The 26,800-nt window shown below is 50.7% G+C and overlaps 1 long non-coding RNA gene across 6 annotated transcripts; it reads right to left on the bottom strand.

Annotated features, from left to right (window-relative positions):
- Nucleotides 1–17,789: 17,789 nt before the first annotated feature.
- On the bottom strand, nt 17,790–22,887 carry LOC149913498 (uncharacterized). 6 transcript variants are annotated; one of them, XR_016461112.1, is made up of 7 exons: nt 22,690–22,887; nt 21,421–21,547; nt 21,125–21,220; nt 20,462–20,532; nt 20,188–20,325; nt 19,009–19,631; nt 18,071–18,459 (listed from the first exon to the last, which is right to left on the bottom strand). It is a non-coding gene; the product is annotated as an uncharacterized LOC149913498 (long non-coding RNA). The 6 variants fall into 6 exon arrangements; XR_016461113.1 differs by lacking the exons at nt 21,421–21,547; nt 22,690–22,887 and adding an exon at nt 17,790–18,031 and having other exon boundaries at nt 18,327–18,459; nt 21,125–21,340; XR_016461111.1 differs by lacking the exon at nt 22,690–22,887 and having other exon boundaries at nt 21,421–21,940.
- Nucleotides 22,888–26,800: the final 3,913 nt, after the last annotated feature.

Here is a 26,800-nt window from a genome sequence, read left to right as displayed (position 1 = left end):
ACCCTAACCCTAACCCTAACCCTAACCCTAACCCTAACCCTAACCCTAACCCTAACCCTAACCCTAACCCTAACCCTAACCCTAACCCTAACCCTAACCCTAACCCTAACCCTAACCCTAACCCTAACCCTAACCCTAACCCTAACCCTAACCCTAACCCTAACCCTAACCCTAACCCTAACCCTAACCCTAACCCTAACCCTAACCCTAACCCTAACCCTAACCCTAACCCTAACCCTAACCCTAACCCTAACCCTAACCCTAACCCTAACCCTAACCCTAACCCTAACCCTAACCCTAACCCTAACCCTAACCCTAACCCTAACCCTAACCCTAACCCTAACCCTAACCCTAACCCTAACCCTAACCCTAACCCTAACCCTAACCCTAACCCTAACCCTAACCCTAACCCTAACCCTAACCCTAACCCTAACCCTAACCCTAACCCTAACCCTAACCCTAACCCTAACCCTAACCCTAACCCTAACCCTAACCCTAACCCTAACCCTAACCCTAACCCTAACCCTAACCCTAACCCTAACCCTAACCCTAACCCTAACCCTAACCCTAACCCTAACCCTAACCCTAACCCTAACCCTAACCCTAACCCTAACCCTAACCCTAACCCTAACCCTAACCCTAACCCTAACCCTAACCCTAACCCTAACCCTAACCCTAACCCTAACCCTAACCCTAACCCTAACCCTAACCCTAACCCTAACCCTAACCCTAACCCTAACCCTAACCCTAACCCTAACCCTAACCCTAACCCTAACCCTAACCCTAACCCTAACCCTAACCCTAACCCTAACCCTAACCCTAACCCTAACCCTAACCCTAACCCTAACCCTAACCCTAACCCTAACCCTAACCCTAACCCTAACCCTAACCCTAACCCTAACCCTAACCCTAACCCTAACCCTAACCCTAACCCTAACCCTAACCCTAACCCTAACCCTAACCCTAACCCTAACCCTAACCCTAACCCTAACCCTAACCCTAACCCTAACCCTAACCCTAACCCTAACCCTAACCCTAACCCTAACCCTAACCCTAACCCTAACCCTAACCCTAACCCTAACCCTAACCCTAACCCTAACCCTAACCCTAACCCTAACCCTAACCCTAACCCTAACCCTAACCCTAACCCTAACCCTAACCCTAACCCTAACCCTAACCCTAACCCTAACCCTAACCCTAACCCTAACCCTAACCCTAACCCTAACCCTAACCCTAACCCTAACCCTAACCCTAACCCTAACCCTAACCCTAACCCTAACCCTAACCCTAACCCTAACCCTAACCCTAACCCTAACCCTAACCCTAACCCTAACCCTAACCCTAACCCTAACCCTAACCCTAACCCTAACCCTAACCCTAACCCTAACCCTAACCCTAACCCTAACCCTAACCCTAACCCTAACCCTAACCCTAACCCTAACCCTAACCCTAACCCTAACCCTAACCCTAACCCTAACCCTAACCCTAACCCTAACCCTAACCCTAACCCTAACCCTAACCCTAACCCTAACCCTAACCCTAACCCTAACCCTAACCCTAACCCTAACCCTAACCCTAACCCTAACCCTAACCCTAACCCTAACCCTAACCCTAACCCTAACCCTAACCCTAACCCTAACCCTAACCCTAACCCTAACCCTAACCCTAACCCTAACCCTAACCCTAACCCTAACCCTAACCCTAACCCTAACCCTAACCCTAACCCTAACCCTAACCCTAACCCTAACCCTAACCCTAATTGACCCTAACCCTAACCCTAACCCTAACCCTAACCCTAACCCTAACCCTAACCCTAACCCTAACCCTAACCCTAACCCTAACCCTAACCCTAACCCTAACCCTAACCCTAACCCTAACCCTAACCCTAACCCTAACCCTAACCCTAACCCTAACCCTAACCCTAACCCTAACCCTAACCCTAACCCTAACCCTAACCCTAACCCTAACCCTAACCCTAACCCTAACCCTAACCCTAACCCTAACCCTAACCCTAACCCTAACCCTAACCCTAACCCTAACCCTAACCCTAACCCTAACCCTAACCCTAACCCTAACCCTAACCCTAACCCTAACCCTAACCCTAACCCTAACCCTAACCCTAACCCTAACCCTAACCCTAACCCTAACCCTAACCCTAACCCTAACCCTAACCCTAACCCTAACCCTAACCCTAACCCTAACCCTAACCCTAACCCTAACCCTAACCCTAACCCTAACCCTAACCCTAACCCTAACCCTAACCCTAACCCTAACCCTAACCCTAACCCTAACCCTAACCCTAACCCTAACCCTAACCCTAACCCTAACCCTAACCCTAACCCTAACCCTAACCCTAACCCTAACCCTAACCCTAACCCTAACCCTAACCCTAACCCTAACCCTAACCCTAACCCTAACCCTAACCCTAACCCTAACCCTAACCCTAACCCTAACCCTAACCCTAACCCTAACCCTAACCCTAACCCTAACCCTAACCCTAACCCTAACCCTAACCCTAACCCTAACCCTAACCCTAACCCTAACCCTAACCCTAACCCTAACCCTAACCCTAACCCTAACCCTAACCCTAACCCTAACCCTAACCCTAACCCTAACCCTAACCCTAACCCTAACCCTAACCCTAACCCTAACCCTAACCCTAACCCTAACCCTAACCCTAACCCTAACCCTAACCCTAACCCTAACCCTAACCCTAACCCTAACCCTAACCCTAACCCTAACCCTAACCCTAACCCTAACCCTAACCCTAACCCTAACCCTAACCCTAACCCTAACCCTAACCCTAACCCTAACCCTAACCCTAACCCTAACCCTAACCCTAACCCTAACCCTAACCCTAACCCTAACCCTAACCCTAACCCTAACCCTAACCCTAACCCTAACCCTAACCCTAACCCTAACCCTAACCCTAACCCTAACCCTAACCCTAACCCTAACCCTAACCCTAACCCTAACCCTAACCCTAACCCTAACCCTAACCCTAACCCTAACCCTAACCCTAACCCTAACCCTAACCCTAACCCTAACCCTAACCCTAACCCTAACCCTAACCCTAACCCTAACCCTAACCCTAACCCTAACCCTAACCCTAACCCTAACCCTAACCCTAACCCTAACCCTAACCCTAACCCTAACCCTAACCCTAACCCTAACCCTAACCCTAACCCTAACCCTAACCCTAACCCTAACCCTAACCCTAACCCTAACCCTAACCCTAACCCTAACCCTAACCCTAACCCTAACCCTAACCCTAACCCTAACCCTAACCCTAACCCTAACCCTAACCCTAACCCTAACCCTAACCCTAACCCTAACCCTAACCCTAACCCTAACCCTAACCCTAACCCTAACCCTAACCCTAACCCTAACCCTAACCCTAACCCTAACCCTAACCCTAACCCTAACCCTAACCCTAACCCTAACCCTAACCCTAACCCTAACCCTAACCCTAACCCTAACCCTAACCCTAACCCTAACCCTAACCCTAACCCTAACCCTAACCCTAACCCTAACCCTAACCCTAACCCTAACCCTAACCCTAACCCTAACCCTAACCCTAACCCTAACCCTAACCCTAACCCTAACCCTAACCCTAACCCTAACCCTAACCCTAACCCTAACCCTAACCCTAACCCTAACCCTAACCCTAACCCTAACCCTAACCCTAACCCTAACCCTAACCCTAACCCTAACCCTAACCCTAACCCTAACCCTAACCCTAACCCTAACCCTAACCCTAACCCTAACCCTAACCCTAACCCTAACCCTAACCCTAACCCTAACCCTAACCCTAACCCTAACCCTAACCCTAACCCTAACCCTAACCCTAACCCTAACCCTAACCCTAACCCTAACCCTAACCCTAACCCTAACCCTAACCCTAACCCTAACCCTAACCCTAACCCTAACCCTAACCCTAACCCTAACCCTAACCCTAACCCTAACCCTAACCCTAACCCTAACCCTAACCCTAACCCTAACCCTAACCCTAACCCTAACCCTAACCCTAACCCTAACCCTAACCCTAACCCTAACCCTAACCCTAACCCTAACCCTAACCCTAACCCTAACCCTAACCCTAACCCTAACCCTAACCCTAACCCTAACCCTAACCCTAACCCTAACCCTAACCCTAACCCTAACCCTAACCCTAACCCTAACCCTAACCCTAACCCTAACCCTAATCTTCAACACAATTCCCAGACTTAGTTTACAGGCGCAGTATCCATATATTCCATACGTGGCTCAATGCAATTTACATGCACAGCACACACACATTCAGCACAGTTTAACCGCATTCTAAACCATATGTCAGACTAATCAGAGAAAGGCCACAAAGCCTCCATACCCCATTAATGACATTACATTTATACAAACATCATATACTGCAACCCACTTCAAAAGCAGTGCAGATCTCAGTCCATCCAAGAGGAAATGCAATTCTCAGACTGGCCAGGAAGAAAAACAAATTGCCTCCAACAGCCCTTGGCCATTGGTTACAGGGTTGGGTTAGCCCTGCGGTAGAAACAAACAAAGCAAAGCTAACCCAACCCCGTAAGCAAGGCAAAGCTACAGCCAATTTGGTTGAGATTGATTGCACATGCTGAAATCAGCGCAACTCTCATCACGGCCACAAAGGGGCGCGAGTCTCAAAGTGGCCGGGAAGGAACACAGCCTCCAGCGGCCCTTGGGCATTGGTTACGGGGTTGGGTTAGCCCTGCGGTAGAAACAAACAAAGCAAAGCTAACCCAACCCCGTAAGCAAGGCAAAGCTACAGCCAATTTGGTTGAGATTGATTGCACATGCTGAAATCAGCGCAACTCTCATCACAGCCACAAAAGGGCGCGAGTCTCAAAGTGGCCGGGAAGGAACACAGCCTCCAGCGGCCCTAGGGCATTGGTTACGGGGTTGGGTTAGCCCTGCGGTAGAAACAAACAAAGCAAAGCTAACCCAACCCCGTAAGCAAGGCAAAGCTACAGCCAATTTGGTTGAGATTGATTGCACATGCTGAAATCAGTGCAACTCTCATCACGGCCACAAAGGGGCGCGAGTCTCAAAGTGGCCGGGAAGGAACACCGCCTCCAGCGGCCCTTGGGCATTGGTTACGGGGTTGGGTTAGCCCTGCGGTAGAAACAAACAAAGCAAAGCTAACCCAACCCCGTAAGCAAGCCAAAGCTAAAGCCAATTTGGTTGATGCAAAATGACTGCAAAGCCAATTTGATTGATGCAAAAAGTCTGCAAAGCTAAAGCCAATTTGGTTGACATAAATGATGCACATACTGAAATCAGCGCAACTCTCAAAATGGCCACAAAGGGGCATGAGTCTTAAACTGGCTGGGAAGGAACACAAAATCGCATGAGAAGGAAGGATTGGTTGGCATGGAAGTAGAAGGGCCCTAAGGAAGGGTGTGGGTGGGTTGGATTTGCTAGGCTGACGCCAATGGGGTGAACTATAATGAGAACAAGTACTGCATTCCACACATTGCCTGCGATGACCTTGGGCGGTGGTAGGGGCTTGTGGCAGAGTGAAAGGAAGACTATGGGAAGGGAAGAGACCAGGAGATATGAGTAACAGCTCAACGGAACTAAGCTGGTGGTGAGTGTGGGAGGCCTGGAAAGAGCATGGCATCCCAGGGGGGAAGTCATCGACTGGAAGTGTCAAAGGCATCTTTGCCTGCAATACAGAAAGACACACTTTAGAAAGAGGAACGCCAACACACAAACAGCGCTCACCATAAGACCACCCCCCACAAAAAGTGCAAGCAAAAGACCACCCCAACAAATGGCTTAAGATTAAGGTTAGGAGTATTTAACAGGAAAGATGTAGGATTATTTTTAGTATTACTAAATACTAAAAGGTTACAGATAAGTTTAGTGCACCATTAGAGGGTAGGTTCAGGGTTAATTTGGACAGCTAGTATAGTTATCTATACAGTCATGGTTACAATTAGCACTACATTTGTTGTTCAGAGCTCATTAAGGTTGGGGTGAAGATATTACAGTTAGGGTTATTAGGATCATGCACAGAGTGACTGTTAGGGAAAGCCTAGGCAAAGGCAAGAACAATGAAGCAAACACCAAAACAGAGTGCAAAGGTATAGACAGTACCCAAGAGAGGGCAACATCAAAGGCAAGGCTAAGTCATGGAAAACAACAAAGAAGGCCGCGTCAGAGGCCGGGCCCAAGGAGAAGGCCGCGTCAGAGGCCGGGCCCAAGGAGAAGGCCGCGTCAGAGGCCGGGCCCAAGGAGAAGGCCGCGTCAGAGGCCGGGCCCAAGGAGAAGGCCGCGTCAGAGGCCGGGCCCAAGGAGAAGGCCGCGTCAGAGGCCGGGCCCAAGGAGAAGGCCGCGTCAGAGGCCGGGCCCAAGGAGAAGGCCGCGTCAGAGGCCGGGCCCAAGGAGAAGGCCGCGTCAGAGGCCGGGCCCAAGGAGAAGGCCGCGTCAGAGGCCGGGCCCAAGGAGAAGGCCGCGTCAGAGGCCGGGCCCAAGGAGAAGGCCGCGTCAGAGGCCGGGCCCAAGGAGAAGGCCGCGTCAGAGGCCGGGCCCAAGGAGAAGGCCGCGTCAGAGGCCGGGCCCAAGGAGAAGGCCGCGTCAGAGGCCGGGCCCAAGGAGAAGGCCGCGTCAGAGGCCGGGCCCAAGGAGAAGGCCTCAGGGAATGCCAAACCAGCACAAGACTGAAGAGAAGGCCTCAGGGAATGCCAAACCAGCACAAGACTGAAGAGAAGGCCTCAGGGAACGCCAAACCAGCACAAGACTGAAGAGAAGGCCTCAGGGAACGCCAAACCAGCACAAGACTGAAGAGACCATTACATAGAACGCCAAAACGGAGGGCAGGGCCGAAGAAAACACCGCCAGGAACGCCAAAACGGAGGGCAGGGCCCAAGAAAACACCGCCAGGAACGCCAAAACGGAGGGCAGGGCCCAAGAAAACGCTGCCAGGAACGCCAAAATGGAGGGCAGGGCCCAAGAAAACACCGCCAGGAACGCCAAAACGGAGGGCAGGGCCCAAGAAAACACCGCCAGGAACGCCAAAATGGAGAGCAGGACCCAAGAAAACGCCACCACAGACACCAAAACAGAGACCAAAGAGAATGCTGCAGGAAATAATCAGGCAAAGAGGAGAGGCAAGGGGAACACACAAGGAAGAGAACGGACAGCGTGTAAGGCACGCTGAAATGCAGAAATGAACTCCGGGTACCCTACCTTGTGTCTTACTAAGTAATGGGTAAACATTGCCCTTACCTCTTGGGCAGATTATTACCGTCAGCAAAGTTGGCTTCCGGGGCATCACAGGAAATGTAGATTTCTGTTCCTGGCTGTTCTCATGAAGAGCCACAGATTGCTCTGTGCAGTTGTTATGGCACTCAGGAGTGCCACAGCTCCCCGCTGCCACCTGTTGGACACAATACAGTAATTAAGGCACTATCCCACATATGCAAGGGCTGCACCCTGTGCACACAACTTATTAACAACAACAATTGTTAAACTAACTATGACTTCTTTTCTGCACTACGATTGGGATGAAGGTTAATTTGACAGAAAACAAGGGGTGTTATTTTTATTGCTGCATTTCGGGTTAGAGACATTTTTTACATCAGGCTAAGGGTTAGGGTGACAGACACATCGCAGGTAAATGTAATTATCGTTAGAGCTTACAGTAAGCTAGGGGTTCAGGTCAAGATTAACGCTGCCTCCCAGCCAATCCCAGAGAGCCAAAGGCAAAGGCGTGCCAAACTCCCAGGACAAGCAAAGGGAAATCCAAGGAAGCGAAGGGAAATCTGAGGTAAAGGCAAAGCAAACAGCTAAGGCTAAGGGAAGGGCAAAAGCAAGGAAAATACCCAACGAAAAGCTATGGTGAGGGCAAGGAGAGCGCAGCAGGGAAGGCCAACAGCAAAGGCCGAGAAAACACAGCAAGAAACACCAAAACAGAAGGCCAAGAGAACATGGCAAGAAATGCCTAGGCAAGAGCTAAGAGAACATGGCAAGAAATGCCAAAACAGGAGGCCGAGAGGACGTGGCAGGGAACGCCAGAACAAGCGGCCAAAGAGAACATGGCAAAGGAAGCCAATACAGAAGGCCAAGAGAAGGTGGCTGGGTAGGCCAAAACAGGAGGCCAAGGAGAATGCCACAGGGAAGGGAACGCCAAAACAGCACGCCGAGGAGGACATCACAGGGAACGCCCGGGCAAGGGCTATGAGATGGCAGGAAGTGCCGAGGACAACGGCCAAGAGAACATGGCAAGAAATACCAAAACAGAAGGCTAAGAGAACACAGCAGTAAATGCCTAGGCAAGGGCTAAGAGAACATGGCAGGAAGTGCCAAAACAGGAAGCCAAGAGGATGTAGCAGGGAACTCCAGAACAAGTGGCCAGAGAGAACATGGCAAAGAAAGCCCATGCAGAAGGCCAAGATAAGGTGGTGTAGGCCAAAACAGGAGGCCAAGGAGAATGCCACAGGGAACGCCCAGGCAATGGCTATGAGATGGCAGGAAATGCTGAGGACAACAGCCAAGAGAACAAGGCAAGAAATGCCAAAACACGAGGCCAAGAGAACATGGCAAGAAACACCAAAACCAAATGCTGAAGAGAATGCAGCAAAGAAAGCTAAGTACAATGGCGAAGACAATGGGGCACAGAACACCAAAACAGGACAGCAAGAAAATGCAGTAGATAATGTCTAGGGTAAAGAGAAGGAGAACACTGCAGTGAAAGGCCAGAGACAAATAGAATGTGGGAAGAAAAGGACAGGCAGCCTTTGGGGTACCCTAAAATGCAATAAAGAGCTCCGGGAGTGCTACATTGTACCACGCTACATAATGGGTAAACATTGGTGTGCGTACGCTGCCCTTACCTGCTGGGCAGACAATTACCAGTCAGCAAAGTCGGCTTCCGGGGCATCCCAGGAAAAGCGGATTTCTGTTCCTGGCTGTTCTCATGAAGAGCCACAGATCGCTCTGTGCAGTTTTTACGGCGCTCAGGAGCGCCACAGCTCCCCGCTGCCACCTGTTGGACACAATACAGTAATGAAGGCACTATCCCACATATGCAAGGGCTGCACCCTGTGCACACTGCTCTAATGATGTCACAAAGGAGCATTAGGGATAAAATTAATGCTATTTGTTGGCTTGAATTGTTAAACTAACTACAACTTCTTTTCTGCACTACGATTGGGATGAAGGTTAATTTCACAGAAAACAAGGGGTGTTATTTTTATTGCTGCATTTCGGGTTAGAGACATTTTTTTTTTTACATCAGGCTAAGGGTTAGGTTTACAGATGCATTGCAGGTTAATGTAATTATCATTAGAGTTCCCATTAAGCTAGGGGTTCAGGTCAAGATCAAAATTAACGCTGCCTCCCAGCCAATCCCAGAGAGCCAAAGGCAAAGGCGTGCCAAACTCCCAGGACAAGCAAAGGGAAATCTGAGGTAAAGGCAAAGCAAACAGCAAAGGCTAAGGGAAGGGCAAAAGCAAGGAGAATGCCCAATGAAAGGCTATGGTGAGGGCAAGGGCAAGGAGAGCACAGCAGGGAAGGCCAACGGCAAAGGCCAACAGAACACAGCAAGAAATGCCTAGGTGAGGGCTAAGAGCACACGGCAGGACGTGCCAAAACAGGAGGCCGAGAGGACGTGGCAGGGAACGCCAGAACAAGCAGCCAAAGAGAACATGGCAAAGGAAGCCAATGCAGAAGGCCAAGAGAAGGTGGCTAGGTAGGCCAAAACAGGAGGCCAAGGAGAATGCCACAGGGAACGCCAAAACAGAAGGCAAAGGTATAGACAGCACCCAAGGGAAGGCAACATCAAAGGCAAGGCAAAGTCATGGAGAACAACAAAGGGAAGGCCTCGCCAGAGGCCGGGCCTCAAGGGACAGCCTCGGGAATGCCAAAATGAAGGACAAGATCAAAGAGAATGCCGCAAGGAACACCAAAACAGCACAAGACTGATGAGACCATTGCACAGAACACCAAAACAGAGGGCAAAAACCAAGATAATGCCACAGGCAATGCCAAAACGGAGGGCAGGGCCCAATAGAACAATGCAGGGAACGCCAAAACGGAGGGCAAGGCTCAAGAGAACAATGCAGGGAACGCCAAAACAGAGGGCAGGGCCCAAGAAAACACCGCCAGGAACGCCAAAACGGAGGGCAGGGCCCAAGAAAACACCGCCAGGAACGCCAAAACGGAGGGCAGGGCCCAAGAAAACGCTGCCAGGAACGCCAAAACGGAGGGCAGGGCCCAAGAAAACACCGCCAGGAACGCCAAAACGGAGGGCAGGGCCCAAGAAAACACCGCCAGGAACGCCAAAATAGAGGGCAGGGCCCAAGAAAACAATGGAGGAAATGCCAAAACGGAGGGCAGGGCCCAAGAAAACACCGCCAGGAACGCCAAAATGGAGGGCAGGGCCCAAGAAAACACCGCCAGGAACGCCAAAACACTGGGCAAGGCCCAAGAGAATGCCACCACAGACATCAGAACAGAGACCAAAGAGAATGCTGCAGGAAATAACTAGGCACAGAGGAGAGGCAAGGGGAACGCACAAGGAAGAGAACGGACAGCCTGTAAGGCACGCTGAAATGCAGAAATGAACTCCGGGTACCCTACCTTGTGTCTTACTAAGTAATGGGTAAACATTGCCCTTACCTCTTGGGCAGATTATTACCGTCAGCAAAGTTGGCTTCCGGGGCATCGCAGGAAATGCAGATTTCTGTTCCTGGCTGTTCTCATGAAGAGCCACAGATCGCTCTGTGCAGTTTTTACGGCGCTCAGGAGCGCCACAGCTCCCCGCTGCCACCTGTTGGACACAATACAGTAATGAAGGCACTATCCCACATATGCAAGGGCTGCACCCTGTGCACACTGCTCTAATGATGTCACAAAGGAGCATTAGGGATAAAATTAATGCTATTTGTTGGCTTGAATTGTTAAACTAACTACAACTTCTTTTCTGCACTACGATTGGGATGAAGGTTAATTTCACAGAAAACAAGGGGTGTTATTTTTATTGCTGCATTTCGGGTTAGAGACATTTTTTTTTTTACATCAGGCTAAGGGTTAGGTTTACAGATGCATTGCAGGTTAATGTAATTATCATTAGAGTTCCCATTAAGCTAGGGGTTCAGGTCAAGATCAAAATTAACGCTGCCTCCCAGCCAATCCCAGAGAGCCAAAGGCAAAGGCGTGCCAAACTCCCAGGACAAGCAAAGGGAAATCTGAGGTAAAGGCAAAGCAAACAGCAAAGGCTAAGGGAAGGGCAAAAGCAAGGAGAATGCCCAATGAAAGGCTATGGTGAGGGCAAGGGCAAGGAGAGCACAGCAGGGAAGGCCAACGGCAAAGGCCAACAGAACACAGCAAGAAATGCCTAGGTGAGGGCTAAGAGCACACGGCAGGACGTGCCAAAACAGGAGGCCGAGAGGACGTGGCAGGGAACGCCAGAACAAGCAGCCAAAGAGAACATGGCAAAGGAAGCCAATGCAGAAGGCCAAGAGAAGGTGGCTAGGTAGGCCAAAACAGGAGGCCAAGGAGAATGCCACAGGGAACGCCAAAACAGAAGGCAAAGGTATAGACAGCACCCAAGGGAAGGCAACATCAAAGGCAAGGCAAAGTCATGGAGAACAACAAAGGGAAGGCCTCGCCAGAGGCCGGGCCTCAAGGGACAGCCTCGGGAATGCCAAAATGAAGGACAAGATCAAAGAGAATGCCGCAAGGAACACCAAAACAGCACAAGACTGATGAGACCATTGCACAGAACACCAAAACAGAGGGCAAAAACCAAGATAATGCCACAGGCAATGCCAAAACGGAGGGCAGGGCCCAATAGAACAATGCAGGGAACGCCAAAACGGAGGGCAAGGCTCAAGAGAACAATGCAGGGAACGCCAAAACAGAGGGCAGGGCCCAAGAAAACACCGCCAGGAACGCCAAAACGGAGGGCAGGGCCCAAGAAAACACCGCCAGGAACGCCAAAACGGAGGGCAGGGCCCAAGAAAACACCGCCAGGAACGCCAAAACGGAGGGCAGGGCCCAAGAAAACACCGCCAGGAACGCCAAAACGGAGGGCAGGGCCCAAGAAAACACCGCCAGGAACGCCAAAACGGAGGGCAGGGCCCAAGAAAACACCGCCAGGAACGCCAAAACGGAGGGCAGGGCCCAAGAAAACACCGCCAGGAACGCCAAAACGGAGGGCAGGGCCCAAGAAAACGCCGCCAGGAACGCCAAAACAGAGGGCAGGGCCCAAGAAAACGCTGCCAGGAACGCCAAAACGGAGGGCAGGGCCCAAGAAAACACCGCCAGGAACGCCAAAATGGAGGGCAGGGCCCAAGAAAACACCGCCAGGAACGCCAAAACACTGGGCAAGGCCCAAGAGAATGCCACCACAGACATCAGAACAGAGACCAAAGAGAATGCTGCAGGAAATAACTAGGCACAGAGGAGAGGCAAGGGGAACGCACAAGGAAGAGAACGGACAGCCTGTAAGGCACGCTGAAATGCAGAAATGAACTCCGGGTACCCTACCTTGTGTCTTACTAAGTAATGGGTAAACATTGCCCTTACCTCTTGGGCAGATTATTACCGTCAGCAAAGTTGGCTTCCGGGGCATCGCAGGAAATGCAGATTTCTGTTCCTGGCTGTTCTCATGAAGAGCCACAGATCGCTCTGTGCAGTTTTTACGGCGCTCAGGAGCGCCACAGCTCCCCGCTGCCACCTGTTGGACACAATACAGTAATGAAGGCACTATCCCACATATGCAAGGGCTGCACCCTGTGCACACTGCTCTAATGATGTCACAAAGGAGCATTAGGGATAAAATTAATGCTATTTGTTGGCTTGAATTGTTAAACTAACTACAACTTCTTTTCTGCACTACGATTGGGATGAAGGTTAATTTCACAGAAAACAAGGGGTGTTATTTTTATTGCTGCATTTCGGGTTAGAGACATTTTTTTTTTACATCAGGCTAAGGGTTAGGTTTACAGATGCATTGCAGGTTAATGTAATTATCATTAGAGTTCCCATTAAGCTAGGGGTTCAGGTCAAGATCAAAATTAACGCTGCCTCCCAGCCAATCCCAGAGAGCCAAAGGCAAAGGCGTGCCAAACTCCCAGGACAAGCAAAGGGAAATCTGAGGTAAAGGCAAAGCAAACAGCAAAGGCTAAGGGAAGGGCAAAAGCAAGGAGAATGCCCAATGAAAGGCTATGGTGAGGGCAAGGGCAAGGAGAGCACAGCAGGGAAGGCCAACGGCAAAGGCCAACAGAACACAGCAAGAAATGCCTAGGTGAGGGCTAAGAGCACACGGCAGGACGTGCCAAAACAGGAGGCCGAGAGGACGTGGCAGGGAACGCCAGAACAAGCAGCCAAAGAGAACATGGCAAAGGAAGCCAATGCAGAAGGCCAAGAGAAGGTGGCTAGGTAGGCCAAAACAGGAGGCCAAGGAGAATGCCACAGGGAACGCCAAAACAGAAGGCAAAGGTATAGACAGCACCCAAGGGAAGGCAACATCAAAGGCAAGGCAAAGTCATGGAGAACAACAAAGGGAAGGCCTCGCCAGAGGCCGGGCCTCAAGGGACAGCCTCGGGAATGCCAAAATGAAGGACAAGATCAAAGAGAATGCCGCAAGGAACACCAAAACAGCACAAGACTGATGAGACCATTGCACAGAACACCAAAACAGAGGGCAAAAACCAAGATAATGCCACAGGCAATGCCAAAACGGAGGGCAGGGCCCAATAGAACAATGCAGGGAACGCCAAAACGGAGGGCAAGGCTCAAGAGAACAATGCAGGGAACGCCAAAACAGAGGGCAGGGCCCAAGAAAACACCGCCAGGAACGCCAAAACGGAGGGCAGGGCCCAAGAAAACACCGCCAGGAACGCCAAAACGGAGGGCAGGGCCCAAGAAAACACCGCCAGGAACGCCAAAACGGAGGGCAGGGCCCAAGAAAACACCGCCAGGAACGCCAAAACGGAGGGCAGGGCCCAAGAAAACACCGCCAGGAACGCCAAAACGGAGGGCAGGGCCCAAGAAAACACCGCCAGGAACGCCAAAACGGAGGGCAGGGCCCAAGAAAACACCGCCAGGAACGCCAAAACGGAGGGCAGGGCCCAAGAAAACACCGCCAGGAACGCCAAAACGGAGGGCAGGGCCCAAGAAAACACCGCCAGGAACGCCAAAACGGAGGGCAGGGCCCAAGAAAACACCGCCAGGAACGCCAAAATAGAGGGCAGGGCCCAAGAAAACAATGGAGGAAATGCCAAAACGGAGGGCAGGGCCCAAGAAAACACCGCCAGGAACGCCAAAATGGAGGGCAGGGCCCAAGAAAACACCGCCAGGAACGCCAAAACACTGGGCAAGGCCCAAGAGAATGCCACCACAGACATCAGAACAGAGACCAAAGAGAATGCTGCAGGAAATAACTAGGCACAGAGGAGAGGCAAGGGGAACGCACAAGGAAGAGAACGGACAGCCTGTAAGGCACGCTGAAATGCAGAAATGAACTCCGGGTACCCTACCTTGTGTCTTACTAAGTAATGGGTAAACATTGCCCTTACCTCTTGGGCAGATTATTACCGTCAGCAAAGTTGGCTTCCGGGGCATCGCAGGAAATGCAGATTTCTGTTCCTGGCTGTTCTCATGAAGAGCCACAGATCGCTCTGTGCAGTTTTTACGGCGCTCAGGAGCGCCACAGCTCCCCGCTGCCACCTGTTGGACACAATACAGTAATGAAGGCACTATCCCACATATGCAAGGGCTGCACCCTGTGCACACTGCTCTAATGATGTCACAAAGGAGCATTAGGGATAAAATTAATGCTATTTGTTGGCTTGAATTGTTAAACTAACTACAACTTCTTTTCTGCACTACGATTGGGATGAAGGTTAATTTCACAGAAAACAAGGGGTGTTATTTTTATTGCTGCATTTCGGGTTAGAGACATTTTTTTTTTTACATCAGGCTAAGGGTTAGGTTTACAGATGCATTGCAGGTTAATGTAATTATCATTAGAGTTCCCATTAAGCTAGGGGTTCAGGTCAAGATCAAAATTAACGCTGCCTCCCAGCCAATCCCAGAGAGCCAAAGGCAAAGGCGTGCCAAACTCCCAGGACAAGCAAAGGGAAATCTGAGGTAAAGGCAAAGCAAACAGCAAAGGCTAAGGGAAGGGCAAAAGCAAGGAGAATGCCCAATGAAAGGCTATGGTGAGGGCAAGGGCAAGGAGAGCACAGCAGGGAAGGCCAACGGCAAAGGCCAACAGAACACAGCAAGAAATGCCTAGGTGAGGGCTAAGAGCACACGGCAGGACGTGCCAAAACAGGAGGCCGAGAGGACGTGGCAGGGAACGCCAGAACAAGCAGCCAAAGAGAACATGGCAAAGGAAGCCAATGCAGAAGGCCAAGAGAAGGTGGCTAGGTAGGCCAAAACAGGAGGCCAAGGAGAATGCCACAGGGAACGCCAAAACAGAAGGCAAAGGTATAGACAGCACCCAAGGGAAGGCAACATCAAAGGCAAGGCAAAGTCATGGAGAACAACAAAGGGAAGGCCTCGCCAGAGGCCGGGCCTCAAGGGACAGCCTCGGGAATGCCAAAATGAAGGACAAGATCAAAGAGAATGCCGCAAGGAACACCAAAACAGCACAAGACTGATGAGACCATTGCACAGAACACCAAAACAGAGGGCAAAAACCAAGATAATGCCACAGGCAATGCCAAAACGGAGGGCAGGGCCCAATAGAACAATGCAGGGAACGCCAAAACGGAGGGCAAGGCTCAAGAGAACAATGCAGGGAACGCCAAAACAGAGGGCAGGGCCCAAGAAAACACCGCCAGGAACGCCAAAACGGAGGGCAGGGCCCAAGAAAACACCGCCAGGAACGCCAAAACGGAGGGCAGGGCCCAAGAAAACACCGCCAGGAACGCCAAAACGGAGGGCAGGGCCCAAGAAAACACCGCCAGGAACGCCAAAACGGAGGGCAGGGCCCAAGAAAACACCGCCAGGAACGCCAAAACGGAGGGCAGGGCCCAAGAAAACACCGCCAGGAACGCCAAAACGGAGGGCAGGGCCCAAGAAAACACCGCCAGGAACGCCAAAAAGGAGAGCAGGACCCAAGAAAACGCCACCACAGACACCAAAACAGAGACCAAAGAGAATGCTGCAGGAAATAATCAGGCAAAGAGGAGAGGCAAGGGGAACACACAAGGAAGAGAACGGACAGCGTGTAAGGCACACTGAAATGCAGAAATGAACTCCGGGTACCCTACCTTGTGTCTTACTAAGTAATGGGTAAACATTGCCCTTACCTCTTGGGCAGATTATTACCGTCAGCAAAGTTGGCTTCCGGGGCATCACAGGAAATGTAGATTTCTGTTCCTGGCTGTTCTCATGAAGAGCCACAGATTGCTCTGTGCAGTTGTTATGGCACTCAGGAGTGCCACAGCTCCCCGCTGCCACCTGTTGGACACAATACAGTAATTAAGGCACTATCCCACATATGCAAGGGCTGCACCCTGTGCACACAACTTATTAACAACAACAATTGTTAAACTAACTATGACTTCTTTACTGCACTACGATTGGGATGAAGGTTAATTTCACAGAAAACAAGGGGTGTTATTTTTATTGCTGCATTTCGGGTTAGAGACATTTTTTACATCAGGCTAAGGGTTAGGGTGACAGACACATCGCAGGTAAATGTAATTATCGTTAGAGCTTACAGTAAGCTAGGGGTTCAGGTCAAGATTAACGCTGCCTCCCAGCCAATCCCAGAGAGCCAAAGGCAAAGGCGTGCCAAACTCCCAGGACAAGCAAAGGGAAATCCAAGGAAGCGAAGGGAAATCTGAGGTAAAGGCAAAGCAAACAGCTAAGGCTAAGGGAAGGGCAAAAGCAAGGAAAATACCCAACGAAAAGCTATGGTGAGGGCAAGGAGAGCGCAGCAGGGAAGGCCAACAGCAAAGGCCGAGAAAACACAGCAAGAAACACCAAAACAGAAGGCCAAGAGAACATGGCAAGAAATGCCTAGGCAAGAGCTAAGAGAACATGGCAAGAAATGCCAAAACAGGAGGCCGAGAGGACGTGGCAGGGAACGCCAGAACAAGCGGCCAAAGAGAACATGGCAAAGGAAGCCAATACAGAAGGCCAAGAGAAGGTGGCTGGGTAGGCCAAAACAGGAGGCCAAGGAGAATGCCACAGGGAAGGGAACGCCAAAACAGCACGCCGAGGAGGACATCACAGGGAACGCCCGGGCAAGGGCTATGAGATGGCAGGAAGTGCCGAGGACAACGGCCAAGAGAACATGGCAAGAAATACCAAAACAGAAGGCTAAGAGAACACAGCAGTAAATGCCTAGGCAAGGGCTAAGAGAACATGGCAGGAAGTGCCAAAACAGGAAGCCAAGAGGATGTAGCAGGGAACTCCAGAACAAGTGGCCAGAGAGAACATGGCAAAGAAAGCCCATGCAGAAGGCCAAGATAAGGTGGTGTAGGCCAAAACAGGAGGCCAAGGAGAATGCCACAGGGAACGCCCAGGCAATGGCTATGAGATGGCAGGAAATGCTGAGGACAACAGCCAAGAGAACAAGGCAAGAAATGCCAAAACACGAGGCCAAGAGAACATGGCAAGAAACACCAAAACCAAATGCTGAAGAGAATGCAGCAAAGAAAGCTAAGTACAATGGCGAAGACAATGGGGCACAGAACACCAAAACAGGACAGCAAGAAAATGCAGTAGATAATGTCTAGGGTAAAGAGAAGGAGAACACTGCAGTGAAAGGCCAGAGACAAATAGAATGTGGGAAGAAAAGGACAGGCAGCCTTTGGGGTACCCTAAAATGCAATAAAGAGCTCCGGGAGTGCTACGTTGTACCACGCTACATAATGGGTAAACATTGGTGTGCGTACGCTGCCCTTACCTGCTGGGCAGACAATTACCAGTCAGCAAAGTGGGATTCTGGGGCATTCCAGGAAATCCAGCTTTCCGTTTCTAGCTGTTCTCATGAAGATTCACACATCTCTCCATGCAGACGTTACAGCACCTGGGAGAACAACAGCTCCCAGTAATGCTGCACAGTAACGAAAGCACTACCCTGCATACATTGGGGGGCTGCACTCTGTGCATGATGCTGCTCACCAGCAGCACAGTAGCTGAGAACAACACACAAGAAAAGGCTCAAATACCCAACAACACTTTTGCTTCCATCTCCTCTGATAACTGCTCATTATATACAGCCCTCACCTTTGGCTGTGCAGGTGGGGATTGAGAAAGCAATGCCACCCCCACCAACAACCTCCCTGCCCCACACTGAGAGTCAAGATAGGGTTTGGGATCACCTGAGGAACCTGAACATCCAGGAGTCTATGGGTCCCAATGAAATGCATCCCAGAGTCACGACGGTATTCGCTGATGCAGTCAACAAGCCATTCTCAACGGTATTTGAGAAGTTGTGGCAGTCAGGTGAAATCCCTGGTGAGTAGAAAAAAGGCAACAGCACACCTGTTATTATGGATAAAAAGGATGACCCTGGGAACTATCAACATGTCAGTCTCACCTCTGTGCTGTGAATGATTGCAGAGCAGATCCTCCTGGAAGTGACTCCAAGGCACATGTTCCAGTGCATCACCACCCTGAGTGAAAAACTTCCTCCTAATATCCAACCTAAACCTCTCCTGTCTTAGTTTAAAACTACTCCCCCTTGTCCTATCCTGATCCACCCTCATAAACAGCTGTTTCCCCTCCTGTTTATCCACTCCCTCAAGTACTGGAAGGCCACAATGAGGTCTCTCCAGAGCCTTCTCTTCTCCAGTCTAAACAAGCGCAGTTCCCTCAACCTTTCCTCATAGGAGAGGTGCTCCAGGCCTCTGATCATCTTAGTGCCCTCCTCTGGACCCACTCTGAGAGTTCCAAGTCCTTCCTGTGCTGGGGGCTCCAGGCCTGGACGCAGTTAAGTAGATGGTGCCTCATGAGAGCCGAGTAGAGGGGGAAAAGGAAAAAAAAAAAAAAAAAAAAAATCACCTCCCTCTCTCTGCTGGCTGTTCTTCTTTTAATGCAGCCCAGGATATAGTTGTCTTTCCAGGATGCAAGTGCACACTGCTAGCTCATGTCCAGCTTCTTATCCACTGGGATCCACACGTCCTTCTCTTCAGGGCTGCTCTCAAGCGGTTCTTTGCCGAGTTTGTATAAACATCTGGGATTGCCTCTTCATCAGTGACATTGACAGTGGGGGTCAAGTGCACCCTAATGACACCGAGCTGTGGGGTGCAGTGACACACCAGAGGGATGGGACACCATCCAGAGAGACCTCAACAGGCTGAGTAGTGGGCACTCAGCAATGTACCTTCCCAGCCCAGAAAGCTAACTGTATGCTGGGTTCCACCCAAAGATGCGTGGTCAGTAGGCAAAGGGAGATGATCCTGCCCCTCTGCCCTATGCTGGTGAGGCCTCACCTGGAGTGCTGTGTCTGGATTTGGATGGCTGCAGTGTAGGACACAGACATAGAGCTGTTGGAGTACATCCAGAGAATGGCCACAAATATGAACCGAGGGATGGAATGCCTTTCCTATGAAGAGAGAAAATTGGGGCTGTTCAGCCTGGAGAAGTGAAGGCTCTGAGGTGACCTGGTAACAGCCTTTCAATACCTAAAGGGAAGAATGAGAAAAAATTTAGGTTAGATATAAAGAAAATCTTGTGAGGGTGGTGACACAGTGGAACAGGTTACTCAGACACATGATGGATGCCTTGTCCCTTCCAAGGTGAGGCTGGGCCAGGTTCTGGGCAACCTGATCTAGCTGTATCACAGAGCCTCTCTGGACCAGTCCCAGTATTCAGCAGACCAGGGACCTCACTTCATCACACTGTTGGGAACCAGAGCTGTAGAGCTATTGAATGGGGGACAGGGGATGGAAGGAAGAGGGATGGGGGTTTGGGTGTCATAGAGATTAGGAAACTAATAGGATCTCCAGACAATTAGGATGGAGATGTCTGGGGTGATGCTGAGTACAGTGGTCCAAAAGAGGACAATCCTTGGCCTTCTATAAAGATGAAGTCAGATCTGCTGTTCAAACAGAAAGGACTGTAGGATCCCAAGGTGGTCAGTCACAATGTGCTCTGAGAACAATGCCTTGGGATCCATTACCATTGACAAATTTGTAAGGGAGATATGGGAGAGAACCAGACAAAATAGGAACAGAATACCTGTTATCACTATGCTTGAGTGGTGCAGACCATATTAAGCACAGTGAGGATGAAGCAGATGGCCACTACGTTCTGGGAGTGTTCTTCAGGTCCTGGCCGAAGCACCTCACTCTATCATCAGCCGTGTAGTGCAGCAGGCTGGGAGAATAGACCCCATAGAGAAAGGTGAGCCGCCTGCAACCCATTTGATCCCTAAGTGAGCTTCCCACAGCCATTAGAAACCTGCCTGCATACAAGCTAGTGCACAAACACGGGGCTTGGAATGCTCTGTTACCTGCTCAGTAGATCTCAGAGTGCTTACACCCCTGATGAGACAAACTCCAGCAATCCCTAAACCCCATCAAGCTAAAAAAAAAAAAAAAAAAAAAAAAAGAAAAGATCAGCTGATTTATTACATGTAAGGGTGCACAGAATGCCTTTAAACAACTTTGTATGCTTGGAAGCAGTGCATAACACTCTTAACTACAGTCATGAAATGGGATGATAGAGGTGCACTCAAACCATGTTTGGAGCCCCAGGTTGGAGATCATGCTATAAGAACCATGAAATGGTGAACAGAGATGGAACCAGAAGATAACAAGCTCAGAAAGATTTGCTTAAAAGACCTGGAGAATGAAGAACCTCTTTATGGAAAAGGACGTTAGCTCTGGGCATTCCCACAACAGCAATGCTCAGTCAGCTAACCAGCATTATCCTGAGGCTGATTGAAGCATTCCAGAAATGAGGGAGCAATGAAAGAAAGATGTGTCAGTCCTTCAATCACCATATCAGAGAAAGGGAGATAACACCTTCATCTCCCTTAGAGAAGAAAAAAGGGCATTGTGATGACAAACATGCAAATACAGCTGCTCTAATCCAGTTTGGGGTCCCCCCAAAAAGGTGGAGCTCACAGCCCTGAAATAAAGAAGGAATTACATGCCCCGTTCCAAATACTCACCCCACTCTCCAAGGGAAGCTGCCGCCAGGATGCTGCACCTATGGCTGCCAGGCCTTAAATGTAGTCAGGATACCCCCAGAAGGGGATATCACAGCCCTGAAATAAAAAAAAGAATAAGTTACCCCATTCCAAGGATGAACACTCAGCCCACACTGCCAAGGAAGCAGTCTCCAGGTAGAGATGCTGCCCTTGTGGCTTCCACCCCTTAAAATGTGGTCAGGATACTAGAGGAAAAAAAAAAAAAAAAAAAAAAAAAGAGAGAGAGATTACAGCCCTGAAATAAAGAAACCACTTACCCCCTTCTCAAGAACCAACACTTGCCCATGCTCCACAGGAGACAGTCTACAGAGATAAACGCTGTCCTTACAGGTGCCAGCACTTAAATGTGGTCAGGATGCCCCCAAAATGGGAAAAATCACAGCCCTGAAATAAGAAGGAATCACTCGCCCTTTCTCAAGGACCAGACCTTGCCCCACACTCCCAAGGAGACAGTCTCCAAAGATAGATACCACGTTTAAGGCTGTCAGCCCTTAAGTGGGGGCGAGATCTACCAAAAAAAAAGGAGAGATTGCAACCCTGAAATAAAAAATCACTCACTCTGTTCTAAGGGTTCACTCCATGCTCTAAAGGAAATATCCACCAGGTACAATAGTTGCTCATCCTGCTGCCAGACCTTAAGTGTGGTCAGGAACCCCCCAGAAAGGGAGATTACAATCCAACAATGAAGAAAGAATCAGTTACCCTATTCCAACAACAATCACCCCACACCACAGAGAAAGCAGTCACCATGGAGAGATGCTGTCCTTATGGTTTCCACCCCTTGAAAGCGGTCAAGATGCCAAAAAAAAGGGAAAGATGGCAGCACCATCAGTAACACAAGGCATGGCAGCACCATCAGTAACACAAGGCATGGCAGCACCATCAGTAACACAAGGCATGGCAGCACCATCAGTAACACAAGGCATGGCAGCACCATCAGTAACACAAGGCATGGCAGCACCATCAGTAACACAAGGCATGGCAGCACCATCAGTAACACAAGGCATGGCAGCACCATCAGTAACACAAGGCATGGCAGCACCATCAGTAACACAAGGCATGGCAGCACCATCAGTAACACAAGGCATGGCAGCACCATCAGTAACACAAGGCATGGCAGCACCATCAGTAACACAAGGCATGGCAGCACCATCAGTAACACAAGGCATGGCAGCACCATCAGTAACACAAGGCATGGCAGCACCATCAGTAACACAAGGCATGGCAGCACCATCAGTAACACAAGGCATGGCAGCACCATCAGTAACACAAGGCATGGCAGCACCATCAGTAACACAAGGCATGGCAGCACCATCAGTAACACAAGGCATGGCAGCACCATCAGTAACACAAGGCATGGCAGCACCATCAGTAACACAAGGCATGGCAGCACCATCAGTAACACAAGGCATGGCAGCACCATCAGTAACACAAGGCATGGCAGCACCATCAGTAACACAAGGCATGGCAGCACCATCAGTAACACAAGGCATGGCAGCACCATCAGTAAAACATGAATCACTCACCACTTTCCAACGGTCTGCACTCACTCCCAAGGAGACAACCCCCAGGTAGAGATGCTGCCCTTACTGTTCCCAGCCCTTAAATGTGGTCAGGGAGGGGGTGGAGCCAAGGTCAGCCCTATCCAATCCCATAGGTGAATTGCTTCCACCTGTGCTCACAGGGCTGGCTACACCCTTCACCAGGTGCTCAATCACTGCTTCTGGCTGTGACCTAACTGTTCTCATAAGGCCTGAAGCAAAAAAAAAAAAAAAGACTAGTAACAAGCTGGCAATTGGATCTGCCTGTCTGGCAAGGGGAGTTTTATCAGTGGATGAGCAACAATGGCACGCATATTTTGATTCAAGTCTGTCCTCAAAGGCAATTGGTAAAATTGCCTGACTTTCTAAAATTGGTGACTCTGCGGGTGACACTGGGGTGACATAGGGCTGACATTGGGCCAGGATGATGTGGGGGGGTGATGCTGAGGGGTGATGTTGGAATATCATGGGGGGACATCAGGGAGTGATGTTGGAGTGATATTGTTGGGGGGAATGTAGTGGAAACCCTAAGTTGTGGCTTGAAACAATAATTGAGAAGGGACAAACCAGAGGAGCTCAGGTGCACAAAATGCACCTGAGTGATGAAAGGGGTGGATCCTGGCTCCACCCCCTCCCAGGCCTCATTTAAGTGTTGTCAGCAGGAATGAGCAGCTTTTGCTGGAGGTCCCTGCTTGCTTGAGGTCTTCTAAAGTTAAGGGTGTGGTTTACAGATACACTGCAGGTTAACATAATTATTGTTAGAACTCCCATTCAGCTGTGGGTTCAGGTCAAGGTTTACATGAACGTTGCCTCCCAGCTACTCCCAGAGTGCCAAAGGCAAAGGGAAGCAGAACTCCCATGGAAAGCCAAGGTAAATGCAAAGCAAACAGCCAAGGTTAAGGAAAGGGCAAAAGCAAAGAGAGCACCCAATGGAAAGCCAAGGTGAGAGCAAGGAGAACGCAACAGGAATGGCCAAAATATACAGCCAAAGAGACCACAGCAGGAAAGGCCAAGGGCAAAGGACAAGAGAACAAAGCAAGAAATGCCAAAACAGAAGGCCAAGGGAACACGGCATGGAATGCCCAGGCAAGGGCTAAGAGAAAACATGGCAGGAAGTGCCAAAATAGGAGGCCAAAGAGAACGCGGCAAAGAAGGCCAATGCAGAATGCGGCTGGAACACCAAAACAGGAGGTCAAAGAGAATGCTGCAAGGAATGCCCAGGCAAGGGCCATTCTCTTGAACATGGCAGGAAACGCCAAAACAGGAGGGCAAGGGAATGCTGTCGGGAACGCCAAAACCAAATGCTGAAGAGAATGTGGCAACAGAAAGCCAAGGGCGATGGCCAAGAGAATGTGGCATGGAACGCAAAAACAGGAGGGCAAGGGAATGCCCAGGCAAAGGCCACGAGAAGACGAAAGGAAATGCCAAAAACAGAAGGGTGAGAGAACGCAGCAGGGAATGCTGAAACCGAATGTTGAAGTGAAGGCAGCAAAGAAAGCCAAGGGCAATGGCCAAGAGAACGTGGCATGGAACACAAAAACAGGAGGGCAAGAGAATGTAATAGGAACATCAAAGGCAGAGAGAAGGGGAACACTGCAGTGAAAGGCCAGAGACAAGGAGAACACAGAAAGAAAAGGACAGACAGCCTTTTGAACACCATTAAGTGCAATAAGAGCTCTGGGAGTACCATGTTGTGCCATGCTATGGAATGGGTAAACACTGGTGGGTGTGCATTGCCCCTACCTGCTGGGCAGACAATTACCAGTCAGCAAAGAGAGGTCCTGGGGCATCCCAGGAAATGCAGATTTCAGTTCTGGCTGTTCTCATGAAGACCCACGCACCTCCATGCAGTCGTTACGGCACTCTGGAGCACTGCAGCTCTGCTGCCACTGTTGGAACAACACAGTACTGAAGGCACTGCCCCCATATGTAGGGTAGTGCCTCTTTCACAAACGTGCACTGCAGTGCTCCTTTCTCAGAGCAACGTGGCTGCACTCTGTGCACGATGCTGCTTACAGCAGCACTGCAGCTGGGAACAACAGACGAGGAGAAGGCTCAGGGACCCAACAACATTTTAGCTTCCCTCTTCTCTGATAATTGCTCATCACACACAGCCCTCACCTTTGGTTTGGTAGGTGGGGATTGAGGAAGCAATGCCAGCCCCACAGACCCCTCCCCATCCCACACCATGATGGGACATCAGGTTCTGGACCACCTGAGGACCCGAACATCCAGGAGTCTGTGGGTCCTGATGAGTCCCAGAGTTCTGAGGGAATTCACTGCTGCAGTCACTGAGCCACTCTTAGTGGTGTTTGAGAAGTCAAGCAGTCAGGTGAAGTCCCTGGTGAGTAAAAAGGCACACCTGTCATTAAGGATAGGGAATGACCACCATGTCAGTCTCACCTCTGTGCTGGGAACGATCACGGAGCAGATCCTCCTGGAAGTGACTCTAAAGCACACATTCCAGTGCATCACCACCCTCTGTGTGAAAAGCTTCCTCCTGATAACCAACCTAAGCCTCCTCTGTCTCAGTTTAAAACATTTACCCTTGTCCTGTCCTGATCCACCCTCGTAAACAGCCATTGCCCCTCCTGCTTATGCCCTACCTTTGAGTACTGGAAGGCTGTGATGAGGTCTCTCCAGAGCTTGCTCTTCTCTGAGAGAAACAGTCCCAGTTCCCTCAACATTTCCTCATAGGAGAGGTGCTCCAGCCCTCTGACCATCTCAGTGCCCTCCTCTGGACCCGCTCCAAGAGCTCCACGTCCTTCCTGTGCTGGGGCTCCAGGCCTGGACGCAGTGCTGCAGATGGGGCCTCACAAGAGCTGAGCAGAGGGGGATGATCGCCTCCCTCTCCCTGCTGGCCACCCCTCTTTTAATGCAGCCCAGGATACAGTTGGCCTTCCAGGCTGCAAGCACGCTCTGCTGGCTCACGTCCAGCTTCTCATCCACCAGGATCCCCGAGTCCTTCTCCGCAGGGCTGCTCTCAAGGTTCTACGCCCAGTTTGTATAAACATCTGGGATTGCCCCTCATCAGTAACATCAACAGTGGGATCAAGTGCACCCTAATGACACCGAGCTGTGGGTGCAGTGACACACCAGAGGGACAGGATGCCATGCAGAGGGACTCAACAGGCTGAGTAGGGGCACAAACCCAAGTGCAGGGTCAGCAGCTGGGATGAGGGAACACCAACCACCAAAACGTGCTGGGGGATGAAAGCACTGAGCATAGTCCTGCCCCGTAAGGCCTGGGGCACTGGTGGGTGGGAGCTGGACACAAACCAGCAATGGGCCCTTCCAGCCCAGAAAGCCAACCGTATCCTGGGCGACATCCAAAGATGCACAATCAGCGGGCGAAGGGAGGTGATCCCCGCCCTTCTGCTCTGCGCTGGTGAGGCCTCACCTGGAGAGCTGCATCTGGATGTGGAGTCCTCAGTGCAGGGAGACATGGAACTGTGGGAGCACATCCAGAGCACAGCCACAGATAGGAACCGAGGGACGGAACACCTCTCCTATAAGGAGAGAGAGCTGGGCTGCTCAGCCTGGAGAAGTGAAGGCTCCGAGGTGACCTGGTAACAGCCTTTCAATGCCTAAAGGAAAGAACAAGGGAAAAATGAGGCTAGATACATGGAAAATGTCTTCCACAGTGAGGGTGGTGGGGCAGTGGAACAGGTTGTCAGAGACGTGGTGGATGCGCTGCCCCTTTCAAGGCGAGGCTGGGTCAGGCTCTGAGCAACCTGCTCCAGCTGTGGATGCTCACTGTGGGGAGTTGGACTACATTGCAAACCCACCTGCACACAAGCAGAGCACCAACGTGAAACTCGTGATGTTCATTACCTGCTGCACAGATCTCACACCATGGATTAGAGGAGCTCAGGCAATCCTTAAACCCCACTGAGCTGCAAAATGAAGTCAGAAGAGACACAGAACATAGTTTAATACACAGAATGCCCCTACGTAGTCTACCTTGATTTCAGCAAGGCATTTGACACTGTCTCCCACGACATCCTTATAACAAAGCTGAGGAAGTGCGGGATAGATGAGTGGACAGTGAGGTGGGTTGAGAACTGGCTGACTGGCAGAGCACAGAGGGTTGTCA

This window comes from Phasianus colchicus, chromosome 37, assembly GCF_987193195.1.
Source record: "Phasianus colchicus chromosome 37, bPhaCol1.hap1.1, whole genome shotgun sequence".
Lineage (NCBI taxonomy): Eukaryota > Metazoa > Chordata > Aves > Galliformes > Phasianidae > Phasianus > Phasianus colchicus.
This window is presented reverse-complemented; position numbering and strand designations above follow the sequence as displayed.